Here is a 13,149-nt window from a genome sequence, read left to right on the forward strand (position 1 = left end):
GACCCGCCATCAACATAGCCTTGTCCTAAATTTTTCCTTTTGTGCCACACATCTACTATTGGAAAGATATTTGGTAGCTCGTCCATTGCCAACACCTTCACTGAACCTCTCTCTGGCTCTTTCTCCATTGGGTTAACCATCCTCTTCCACTATTGCTTTAGCTTAGGCACCATCTCTATAAGCTGCCCAAAGGTAACATCTACCTTCTTGCTTGTCAGATCCTCCTTCAAGTCATAGCTTAATTGCCATCCCCTAGTGGAAAATCTGAAACATGAAACTTTCGACGAGCTCTCCTTTTCCTCTTGGCCTTGACATCCTCACCTTCATGACTCTTTCCCTTCTTCTTACTAGGACCTGGGGCACTTCTTCCTTCCTTGTCCTCTGTCGTCCTCTTCCCAATAGGCATCACTAATGTATCCTCTAGCTTTGATGCCTTCTCCAAGGTGACTACACTTAGCACTTTTGTTTTTCTCTTTTCCTCCTGGGTTAATCCACTGGTTCCTTCATCTCCATTAATTTCGATGCCATAATCATTTGACCTAGTTAACACCTGTCTTGGCAATGGATACATGTCTCCCCCCATCCTTGGTGGCTTATCACATTGCGGGCTGATATGACCCAACTCTCCACAATTATACCATGTGGCCGTCTGCCTCCAGAACCTACCATTGCTTTGTCCACCACCATTCCTGGGTCTTTCTTCACCTCCTAGATGATTTGCAAATCTCCCTCAACCTCGATTGTTTTCCACTTGACCTAGCATGTTTAGGCTGAGATTCTTCATCAAATCTACCACTTGTCTCATGTCTTGCCTTAGCCCATCATCTTGCACCGATGTAGTGACCACTGCTGGCATAACCTGAGTAGTAACAGGAACCACTTGTTCGTGATGAACCCCTGGCATGCGACCTTGTAAAGAGTCCATAGGCTGAAATTCAGACCTCATGGGCAAAGACTCCACCCCTAATTGGCTCATTTTCCTCAACTTCCACTCTTTGTTCCTTGCTACCTCCAATGCATCTTCATATGTCCTAGGCTTCTTTAGCTCCACTCTCCAACGTATATTCTCCCAAAGACCAGCCAAGAACCTGTCCTTCTTCATCATGTCAAGCGGGGATACTTGTGGTGCTAAGGCCTTGCACATCCTCTCCCATGCCAATGAAAACTTTCGTATGTACGCATCTACTGGCTCACCTTCCTTCTGCACCAAACCTTGTACTTCTTGCCACACTTTGTCATGATCTTCTATCTTCACAAACTCCACATCCAATCCATGTCGTACATTTGTCCCAACTCAACCTTACGGGTGGATCAGCCGCACATAACTCCTCTTCAAATGTTTTGGACCAAACTCGTGCATCACACTTCAAACAAATTTGGAGAAGACGTAACATCTGCGCAGAGTCATGAATCTGGTTACTAATGCAGGCAACCTCCATCTTTTCCAAAATGTCTTCCATATTTTCATCACTTATTCCATGAAACTCTGGATAAGAGAAAGCCATGGCTACCCAAGCTACAATGCTTTGAGAACCCCTTCGAACACACGGGCAAGAACCCAAAACTTTTGACTAACTCAATTCCCAGAAACTTCAATGGAGCTCAGCTTTAGATAAGGACAAACACATGCACATCAAATGAGTTTGCATAGTTGATCATCGGAATTACAATAGGCAAAGGACATTCCAGTATCTCCCTTAATCTTCTTGGCCCAAACATAAAGACTATGCGCTGCTGGAAAAAAATCTTCCTGGACACATGAACATTTATCTGGATTCTTTGAGTTATAAATGAAAAGGAGTGAATTGAGGTCCATTTTGATCATCCATTAAAGCCAACCATGAAGCTCCCAAGAAAGCACACATGTCTTATCCTCTGATTTTGCCAAAATTTCAGCAGCATAACAACATAAATGGCTCAAAAGACCAAAAAACCAGCCATCACAATTTGGAAAAATTTTGACAGAGTTTCCCCAGAAGTAGAGCAGTGTGAACCCAAAATATAGACTGTATATCTATGCATAAACTGTCAACAATAGAACCCAAGCATCAAATAGGACTCACTGGTACATAGCCTATGGCGAGGTCACAAAAAGGGTGCTCCAGCTACCTATATCACCGAAAGGATCTCCACATTTGAGAATCCCCCAGCTCAATAAAACCTCACGCTATTTACCCTGACACGAAGGCTAATGCAAATCGCGTATAGTCAAGTCTTAGAAATGACTATCTTCCAGACCAAGTCTCAGAAATGGCTAGGACTGCCAAATAAAACCAAATATGGCTCCACAAAGGCGTACAATGGTAGTTTCCACAAGTAACGTACAATCCAGCAAACAATGCGCTCAAACAGGCGCCAAATGATGCATACCGACAACAACTGCAAGTGACACCACTGCTAGTATATCACTATACTCCAGCTACCTGTACCTGTGTGAATCACCTGTACCTGTCTCTATAACCTATAACCTATAATATGTAATCTGTAATCTGCAACTTGCAACCTGTAATCCTGAATCTCGAAGCTTGAAGCTCGAAGCAGAAGGTACTTGAAGAAGATTCTCCGTGGGGGCGCCAAAATAATGTGAGCGGGATGAAAACACACACAGCGCCTCTATAACAACCGGACACACACTTTTGGGAAGATACACACAAACACACTATGGGGCACCACTCGGCTTACACAACACACCTGGCCGAGATAGGGAACACACCTCTGGAGTGAGAGGAGAGAGACTATCCACTTGCTCACTCCACACAAACACACACACACACACCCAAAAAACTCAGCTCAAAAGAGGAGAATTTCTGATGTTTAGATACAATTGAGCTTGGGCCAGCACCAATGGGGCAAATAGTTTACACAGTATTTGAGAAATACACCAGATACAACCACAAAGTTAACCAAAGGCTTCACTCACCGGAGAAGATTACACAGAAAAACAACGGAAAAGGAGTGAGGAATTTGGAAAAATGGACAGCTCCATCGCGTCCGGAACGGCCCAAAACCCCAATCTACAATGTTACAGTGCTCAAATCCGACCTCGGATGAGCAGTTTAGGGCCAAAACAGGCTCCAAAAACACCAAAAACACACCTGCGGCTGTTCCTCCTCTCTTCTCCACGTTTTTTCTCGTCTTCTCTCTCTTTTTTCAGTTCCCACACTTCACTTTATCACTTGGGAACCCTTGGCCTTTTAGATGACCTCAAATGGACCCCAAACAGGCCAAAAACTGACCTCGCAGTGCATAGTTGTCACCTTTTTACATCATCCGCACACTTGGCACTCAGCTTTTCCCAATAATGTATCCCGCAACCACGTGAAGTAGCCCCAAAAATTTGTCCTCATGATGACCTTTCTGCATAAGGATCACAAGAAAACACTCACGTCGTGTCCGTACTTCTCCGCGTGCAAGTATTGACCCCATTCGACATCCTGACGCCACTAGATGCCATCTGACCCACCTGCTTACCTCATGTCGTCGGCCCGTGGATAGCTTCCTCGAGAAGTTTTACGCGCTAACAACTCCTCTTTATTATAGAAAAAACACAGTGGTACTGGTAATAGTGAAAATCGATGCACTATGTACACCCTGTCCTACCTGTACACATGTGGGCCCCACGTAACCACCTGGCTCTGAAAAATGGGCAATTCTTTATTTGATGCACCATGCATGTATATGTACATATGTGCAATCCCTTGCTCCAAAAAACTCCTGACACCGTGAAGCAGCTCGGTTGGGGAGGGTAGGGCTTGGTTTTACTCTTCCGCGACCCTGCGTCTGGCAATCGCTTTGCCTGCAAGGTCTTGGCCTCCCATCGTGAGCGTCAGCACAAAATCCTCCTCACATCGTCGTCATCATCATCGAATTTGCTGAAGAAGTCTAAAAAGAGGAAGGTTAAGATGAGGCCCAAGGAAGCCGTCGAGAATGCAAACTTGTTGCGGGAGGGAAAGCTTCTTCACCACCTTCGCGGCTTGCCTGGCATCCTGCACTTCATCAGCAAGGTCAAGGGCGATGACGGGTGCGTCCATTTATTTACCACCTTATGCGACGCAGGCGACCTCCTAGACAGACTCGACGCATGCCCGATCCTCCATGAAAGGGAGGCTGCCCACGTTGTGGCGAGCCTTGTCCGGGCCCTCATCTCGTGCCATGCTCGGGGCGTCGTCCACCGCGACATTAAGCCTGGGAATGTGCTTTTTCGTAGGTATGAGGCCACCAAAATGCAAATGCAGAGTATAAGTGCACAAGAATACATGAATTCTAGTTTGCAGACTAATTCTATAATTAGTACTAAACTAGCTGCTGCAGGTGCACCAGGACTATATTCATTAGAGCTACATGAGGGGTTGCTGGCAGACTTTGGGCATGCTACGAGGGTGGAGCATCCCCGGCAGAGGCTTGATGACCCCCATGTTGGAACCTCGACCTTCCGCACGCCGGAGCTCATCCAAGGACGCTACGACCATCGCGTAGGTATCTGGAGTCTCGGGGTCCTCCTCTACCTCATGCTCACTAACACCATGCCCTTCATCCAGCACCTTGCTCACAATGCCTCCGACAAAGACATCCATGCTGCCATCCTCTCCAGCCTCCGACAAAGACATCCATGCTATCATCCTCTCCAACAAGCTCTCACTGCATGGGTCCATCCTTGCTGCCTCAGCTCAGGACCTCCTCAGAGGCATGCTTTGCAAGGACCCCCAACATCACATCACCCTCCAACAAGTCTTGCATCATCCCTGGGTTGTCCTCAACGTCTCGAACTGTTTCCAGAAGACCCTGAACCATGTTGTCGAGATGAGCCCTACTCCAAGTGCTGGCATCAAAATTCTCATTGCTGCTGGCAGCTGACGTAGCTGTGCAGCCCAAGGCATCCAAGAAAGAACCTGTAATTCCTGGTATCCTAAACCACAATATTGTTGAGAAGAGCACACCGTGTGGAGGACATCTGGGCATCGATCTGCATCAGCTCAAGTTGCACAACCCAAGGTAAAGAAAGAGCCAGCTGTAGTCTCCAACACTACGAACCATATTCATACATGCGCGGCGCGGCATGTATGAATGCCATGCCTCTCGGCAGCCGGAAAACAACAAGTTCAAGTGCCATCAGTTGCATGCCATCAGCAGCATTGGCGAGTCGAGGAGTCTCATCAAAAAAGGCCAGCAGAAATTATACCTATGGAGCACCTCCTCCTTTCATCTGCTAACATTAACTGAAGCAGGAGCTAATCAGATAGGCTGATATATTTGAATTGGTGCATCCTGAAGAAGGTGAGAGAAACAATATATTAAAGCTTTTAACATTTGGTGCAGCGGTACTACTTGTAACTCCGCAACTGAAGACATCTCGTGTCCGATAATTTTGGACTACTTGTAGGGCTTTCATGCTAGAGGATCATTGAAAGATCCAAAACTGGTATAAATCTGTGTACATTCAATCTGACTTTCCGATGTGTTTCTCTGTCAATTAATTACTACTTCACTGATCTAAATATTTAATTACATTGCAAACTGTTGAGAGTGCAGCTTGTTGATATACTCTGCAAACATTTTGTGTTAGTTGTCAGCTTATTGGTGAAAAACTTCAAATTAGATCTCTTTTATTAAAAAAAAGGCATGGAATATAAGTTACGTATTGCATGAATAAAGGAGCAATTTTTTTATCAAGGGCATTCTCAAAATACAGCGGTGCCCAGCAGGGGAGAGTATTTTTACCTACATGCATACATGCTTTTCTTATCTGATATAATATTGCCTGGCAATTGATCAGTAATCATCATCATGTGATGCCTTGCCCATTGATTATATTTTCTGCTTAAAAGACGCCTGCGTTCCCCCCACCACATTTGGAATACCTACGACACCTTTCTCCTGCATCCTTTCACCACATTGATTTTAAAGGCCCCCTTTGCATCAGTGTTCGAAAAGGTTTTGGAACTTGGAAGGATTCAACATCCTTTCTCCGGCCCAGCTTGCACGGCCACCACACATGATAGATCATTCCACTATATGAGACGTAACTCTCCTCTAGGTATTGCCTGTCTCAACGCCCCCTCCTACTTTGCATGCCTCACCTCACGGCTACTTGTCGATGCATACAAACAGAGACATGCCACAAATATTCTTTGTGCTACACAATCTTTACACACATTTGCACACAACCTTGCACTCCTAAGAGAAGAAATAGAAAAGGTAGGTGAGAGTGCTCATATTGTAGACTCGAGTCCTTCCACCCTCACCTGTACTTTCTCATGTGATTGCTATTGGAAAACGATCTTCAAATGCAAGCCCACCTACTTCCACACATCCCTATACAAAGTTTGAAGTCACAAAATTGCACACAAGAGAGTGCCTATTTGTTTAGAAGTTCTTGTCCTCTCTCTCTCTCTCTCAAACAAATGTCATATTTACAAGCTGCCACATCTTGCTAAGGATAAGATAGCACTTAACTTATAGTGCCTTATCGACTACTAGCTTGCGCTACCCGCCTATCGGCGGGTCTCGCTCGCTCTTACTATGACACAAATCCAATTAATTTAATGATACTTGTTTACATGCTGTCAAATGCAGGTTTCTTCCACTCCATGTTGGATGAGAGAGAGAGAGAGAGAGAGAGAGAGAGAGAGAGAGAGAGAGAGAGAGAGAGAGAGAGAGAGAGAGAGAGGGAGGGGGGGGGAGAAGATTAATGTGCATTTGTGTCGTGCATCTCACTTATGCTTGCAAACAATTCATACGGATTGTCCTTTCTCCCTCTACCTTCAATGAGAGAGAGAGAGAGAGAGAGAGAGAGAGAGAGAGAGAGAGATTACACAAAAGCACATCAATAAAGAGAGACATTTCAAACCAAAAAAGATTTTGTGACTTTTCAATCATAAAGATTTCAAAATTACATCATTGCCAAAAAGGCTCTGGAATATATCTACATAACACTCTTAGTCGCGCTATTTCAACAGGATCAAGATATTGAGCTGGAGCTCGACATACTTCTCTTAAATCTATTCTTTGGATCGAACTCAAGTAAATCTTGTAATGACGAATCAACCCAAGCTCTTGCTTTAAGACCATGAGCCTAAGATTGGGAAAGAAATAGACAATCTCTATCTAGCTTACTATGTACAACCATACTGGAGAGACAATAAGTTATGAGGTATAGCAAGAAATTGCATGGAAATTTGCCATCAGCCCAAGTTACTCTTGACATAGCTACAATCAAATGAAATGGTTTTTGATCATTACATAATCAACCCCATCTACATTTGAAAATTGGGAAAGAGCGTTTTGCACTCGGACGCTTGAAAGCAGGCTCTTTGTGATTCTCTATCTTTTCAGAGCCTACAATGCTCTTTAAAGCATTGATTTTATTGTAAGCTTCACAAATAGAGCAACAACCTAACTCAGAATCAAGGTAGAGAGCGTCCGAGTACCCCAACTTTACTTGTAACTGCAATAGACGCAGGTTACGAAACCATTGATTGGGATCATTTTGAATTCTGACAAAAACCTGGTGAAAGGGTACGCCATCTCGAGTCATAGACGTACGATCATAGGTTCTCCAAGCTTCTTCTATAGTAACGCCTTGAAAGAAACCTTGAACAATGCTTTGATAAAAATCAGCTTTCTTCTCTGGAGAGTAATGGATCATTATATGATCAAATACTATCTCCATTGCTTCAAATCCATGACCAAAGAATTCAACAGAAACTTTAGCTGCCATTAGGTCTCTGCTTTGCAAAAAAAGTAGACAGTATAAGTTTATTACTCTAGGGTCCTTCCCACACAGGATTTCTTTTCTAAAGCAAAACTTGATCTTAAAATCTCTCTATCTATTTGTCTATCTATCTATCTATGTATGTATCTTTTTATATATTCATATCTTGTTTTTGATTTTCCATTGTGTGGGACTAATCATCCTGGAGACCTTACAGATTTGTAGGGTGTGAAAGTAAGCACATGTAGTTGGCATACCCTCCCGCTCATAGTAACCAAACAATGGTAACATATTTTTTCTATCACCGAAGATAGGTATTTTAAATGAGAGACAGAGAGAGAGAGAGAGAGAGAGAGAGAGAGAGAGAGAGAGAGATTTTGAAGCATGTTGGAGCTTTCTAAGGATCTTTGTCTTCTACTTGCCTCTCTCTCTCTCTCTCAGTTACAACAGTCCAAGGGAGAAAAAATCACTGGAATTTTCTATTTCCCTATGTGTTTCATCATGAATGTATCCTTTCTGTCTCATGAGTTATTTTGGCCTTTTGAAGACTTTAATATAAAAGTTCATTTCAATTCCTCTCGTATATATATCCCATATATCCCACTCACCCACCCAATAGTTCCAATAAAACATCTCTTTTTTCTAAGCGTAGAAATGGTATGAGATTTACCAGTATGCAATGGTTATGTTGCAATGGCCACCCATACAATAGGTGATCACACGTACCCCACACATCTATACATGGTATCAGATTCACCATACTGTACTCGGGCTGCTCTCTTTTATGTTTTTGATAATCTCTCTCTTTTGGATGACACACACCCCACATAATTCCTGTTAGTAGCAACCCTAGATTCATTTTAGGGTCTCTTTTTTGTTATGCACAGACATGGTATTAGATTTAGCAGATCAAACACGTTAGTATATCATTTCATTTCTCTCTGTCACTGATTTGCATTCTGTTTGGTTTTATATATCAATGATGACACACACCCCACACAATTCCTCTTAGTAGCAACCCTAGATTCATTTTCGAATGTCTTTTTGTTATACGTAGACATGGTGTCAGATTTTGCAGTTCATAACACAGTTCATTTCTCTATCTCACACAGATTCACCATAGGGTTTGCATTCTCTTTCGTTCATTGATGACACACACCCCACGTAATTCCAATTAGTAGCAACCCTAGATTAATTTTAGGGTTTCTTTTTGTTATACGTCCGCAGACATAGTATCGGCATTACCCTAGATTCAGTTTAGGATATCGTTTTATTATACGCACGCATGGTATCAAATTTAGCAGATCATAACACATTACTATATCATTTCATTTCTCTCTCTCTTCCACACAGATACACCATAGTGTAACGGTTTGCATTCTCTTTGTTTTTCAGCTAGTAGCAACCCTAGATTCATTTTAGGGTCACTTTTTTTTCTACGCACACATGGTATTAGATTTACCAGGTTAATTGTAACTCATTAATATATCATTTTATCTCTCTCTCTCTCTCATATGTCACTGGGCCATTGTATCAATGATCACACATACCCCACACAATATCATACATGGTTTATGATTCACCGGGTTTTCAATGGTTTGGATAACACACACCCCACATTATTCCTATTAGTAGCAACCCTAGATTTGTTTTAGGCCGGTCTCTTTTTGTTATACGCAAACATGGTATCAAATTTACCCTAGATTTATTTTGGGGTCTCTTTTTGTTATACGCAAACATGGTATCATATTTAGCAGTTCATAACACGTTAATTTATCATTTCATTTCTCCCTCTGTCTCACAGATTCACGATAATACGTGTAACGGTTTGCGTTCTCTTTGGTTTTATGTATCAACGATGACACCCCCCCCCCCCCCCCCCCCCCACACACACATAATTCCTATTAGTAGCAACCCTTGATTCATTTTAGGTTTTTTTTTGTTATACGCACACATGGTATCAGATTTAACAGTTCCTAACACATTAATATATCATTTCATTTCTCTCTCTCTCTCTCTCTCTCTCTCTCTCTCTCTCTCTCTCTCTCTCTCTCTCTCTCTCTCTCTCTCTCTCTCTCTCTCTCTCTCTCCATAGTGTATCGGTTTGCATTCTCTTTGTTTTCGTGCTAGTAGCAACCCGTAGATTCATTTTAGGGTCTCTTTTTGTACGTTCTACGCAGACACGATATTAGATTTACCAGGTTAAATGTAACTCACCAATATATCATTTCATCTTTCTCTCTCTCTCTCTCTCTCTCTCTCTCTCTCTCTCTCTCTCTCTCTCTCTCTCTCTCTCTCTCTCTCTCTCTCATATGGCACTGGGCACACATTGTATTAGTGATCACACATACCCCACACAATACCAATCATGGTTTATGATTCACCAGTTTGAAATGGTTTGGTCGCCTAGGCAACACCACCCTCTTTAAGATTTTAATATATCATTTCATTTCTTTCTCTCTTTCTTAATATATTTTAATCTCTCTCTCTCATACACAATCATTAATATGACATTTCATTTCTTTTGAATCAATGCCTTGTATGTATGCAAATGACTTTGATAGTTGTCTTTGTCCATAGTTGCATCAAGCTTTATCAAGGACTTTCGAGCATCTTGACATTCTTTATCAAACCACCTTTTGCGTGATCTATCTTTGTTGATACCATGGAGATGCTTTATGGCAAAGCATTCTTCCGCACAAGAACAAATAGCTTTCTTAAAAGCTTCCCATTTAGTTTCCAATGGTGCATCACATTGAAGCTTTGTCATCCATAATTTTTGCTCAACCATTTCAATGTACATTGGTGCCCGTTTGAAATCCATACATAGTGATAACTTCTCTTTCCTTTGGCTGAGATTATCATGCTTAGTTGCTTCTCCACATGAAAGGTCAATACATAAGGTGCGATGGTCGGATTCCGGGGTCCATTGACCAAACATAAAACTCTTTATGCGATACATGATGGCTTCAGAGAGTAGCATATAGTCAATCACACTATCCCCATTATGTCTTCTACATGTAAATCCATTGGTTCCACTCCACAAAGATACACCATTGGCAATGAGCATACCCGTGCTATTACACATTCTTGAAATTGAGTGATTGGGCTGAAGAGAATGACAAGCGTGCAAAGGGACAAGCGGGTTTTCGTCGATGCCATAGCACCATTGATCATCTTGTCACTCTTCGTGTTCTCATGGAGGAAAGTCGGTTGAAAGGCAAGCGATTGTATTGTTGTTTTGTGGACTTTAAGAAAGCCTTTGATATGATTCCACGTAACAATTTGTGGAGAAGGATGGAAGAACTCCAAGTGCCAAGTGAGTTTATGCTTGCGGTTTCTCGAATCTATGAGAAGGTGATTTGTCAATTGCGCATGGGAAGAGAAATTTCAGAAATTTTTGTAATCACTATTAGGGTTAAACAAGGATGTCCATTGTCACCAACTCTCTTTGGTCTATGCATCGATCAATTGGAACAAATGGTACTTGACTTTATGCAAGAAGAAGGAATTGAAGAGGTCACTATTTGCAATGCGGTAATCATGCTTTTGTTGTATGCGGATGATGTAGTGCTTCTAGCACACACTTTAGAAGATGCACAAAAGCTTATGGTTGTCCTTGAGAACTTTTGCTTGCATAGTGGGCTGATTGTAAATGAATCCAAAACAAAGGTTATGCTTGTGAAAACCAACCATAAGGAGAAGCCATGCATTGTGTACAACAACGAGACACTTGAAGTTGTTGAGAGCTTTAAGTACCTTGGCCTTGAGGTTCCATCCAATCACAAGTGGCATGAATGTGCTATGCGTCGTTTGGAAGCGGGAAAGAGAGCATATTATGCATTTGAGAACATGTGTAATGCGGGAAACATCAAGTGTTGGGTTCTCAAGAAGTATCTTTTTGATGCATTGGTGACACCGGTTCTTCTTTATGGAGTTGAAGTGTGGGGTGGGAGCATCTCAAAGTCTACTTGGAAAGAGTTTGAGAATGTCCAAAAGCGTTTTCTTACAAACTTTCTCCAAGTTAAGACACAAACACCATATATGCTCCTACTTCTTGAGTCGGGATCTCTTCCAATTGAGGTTATGGGCATGGAAAGGGTTGTGGAGTACATGATAAAGATGCGTCAAAACCCCTCACATCGACTTCCTACAATTGCATGGGAAGCAAGCAAAAAAGTTCAAAAGACGCATAAAAGCAAGATCTTGAGCACGGGATGGATGCAAGACATAAAGAAGTGGTTTGGGAGATGGGATGCATTACACTTGCTACATGATGCTTCAATTGACTCTCAAGTGAATGAAGCTTTTCTACAACGCCAATGTATTATGGCTTGGGAGAAATCCGGTGGGTCACGCTTCATACATTACACCACCTATATTGCCCCCAACTACAAAACCATGTTCTTCACTGAGAGAGGAAACCGTACTCACACTTACATGCTTGAGCCTATTCCCTTGTCCGCGATACGCACTATCGCAGCAATTCGGCTTAGCTCCCATTTCCTTCGATGCGAGATAGGGCGTTGGGGCAATGGAGAAGAGTCAAATCGATTGTGCACATTATGCTCACTGCAAGTCCGAGAGTCTGAGTACCACACACTACTAGAGTGCTCAGCTTTTGATCACATCAGAACTTGCTTCTCTCACATTTTCAGCCATAACTTAGACCTACACACTTTCCTCTCCCAGCCAAAGTGTGGGCTCTCCATTGCGACTCTCATCACTACAATTTTGGAGCATCGAGAGTCACTCATCAGCCGTACACATACTACATCACATGTAACTTTGGTCCCATAGGTCATATTTGACCTCCGAGGACGATAATAAAATCTATCTATCTATCTATCTCTCTCTTTGAATGAATAAAAAGCAACATTTCAATAATAAATAAACATTTCAACATGCAGTCCCAGCTAAAAAAAATGCAACATTTCAAAGATGTGACAGAGGCATTTCAAAGATGTGACAGAGGGCGCGGAGTTGCTACCTTTTAACCTACAATGAGAGTGCATATTCTCTCTCTCTCTCTCTCTCTCTCTCTCTCTCTCTCTCTCTCTCTCTCTCTCTCTCTCTCTCTCTCTCTCTCTCTCTCTCTCTCTCTCTCTCAAAGACACACACACACACACACACACACAAACAAACAAACAATGCGGTGGCTGAGAAGCAGCGCTCTCTCTCTCTCTCTTCTTCTCTCTTCTTCTTCTTCTTCTTCTTCAACTCTCGTCGGACCTCATGGGATAGTTTCCTACGACGTTTAAATTCCCTTCTTCTCTTCTTCTTCTCTCTCTGGCTGCGGAATGTCCCTCCTCCTATGGCTGTGGCCATGGCCCCTCCTATTGTAGCCTCTTGCCTCCCTCCCCCTCCCCTACGGGCATGTTGCACATATATATATATATATATATATATATATATATATATATATATATATATATATA

At 42.5% G+C, this 13,149-nt stretch overlaps 2 pseudogenes; both read left to right on the forward strand.

Moving 5' to 3' along the window:
• Positions 1–3,686: 3,686 nt before the first annotated feature.
• Positions 3,687–4,345, forward strand: LOC147436671 (calcium-dependent protein kinase 17-like; annotated as a pseudogene).
• A 178-nt stretch (positions 4,346–4,523) lies between these two features.
• Positions 4,524–5,220, forward strand: LOC147436672 (uncharacterized; annotated as a pseudogene).
• The last annotated feature ends 7,929 nt before the right edge of the window (positions 5,221–13,149 follow it).

This window comes from Adiantum capillus-veneris, chromosome 18 (genome assembly GCF_014529385.1).
Source record: "Adiantum capillus-veneris isolate H3 chromosome 18, ASM1452938v2, whole genome shotgun sequence".
Lineage (NCBI taxonomy): Eukaryota > Viridiplantae > Streptophyta > Polypodiopsida > Polypodiales > Pteridaceae > Adiantum > Adiantum capillus-veneris.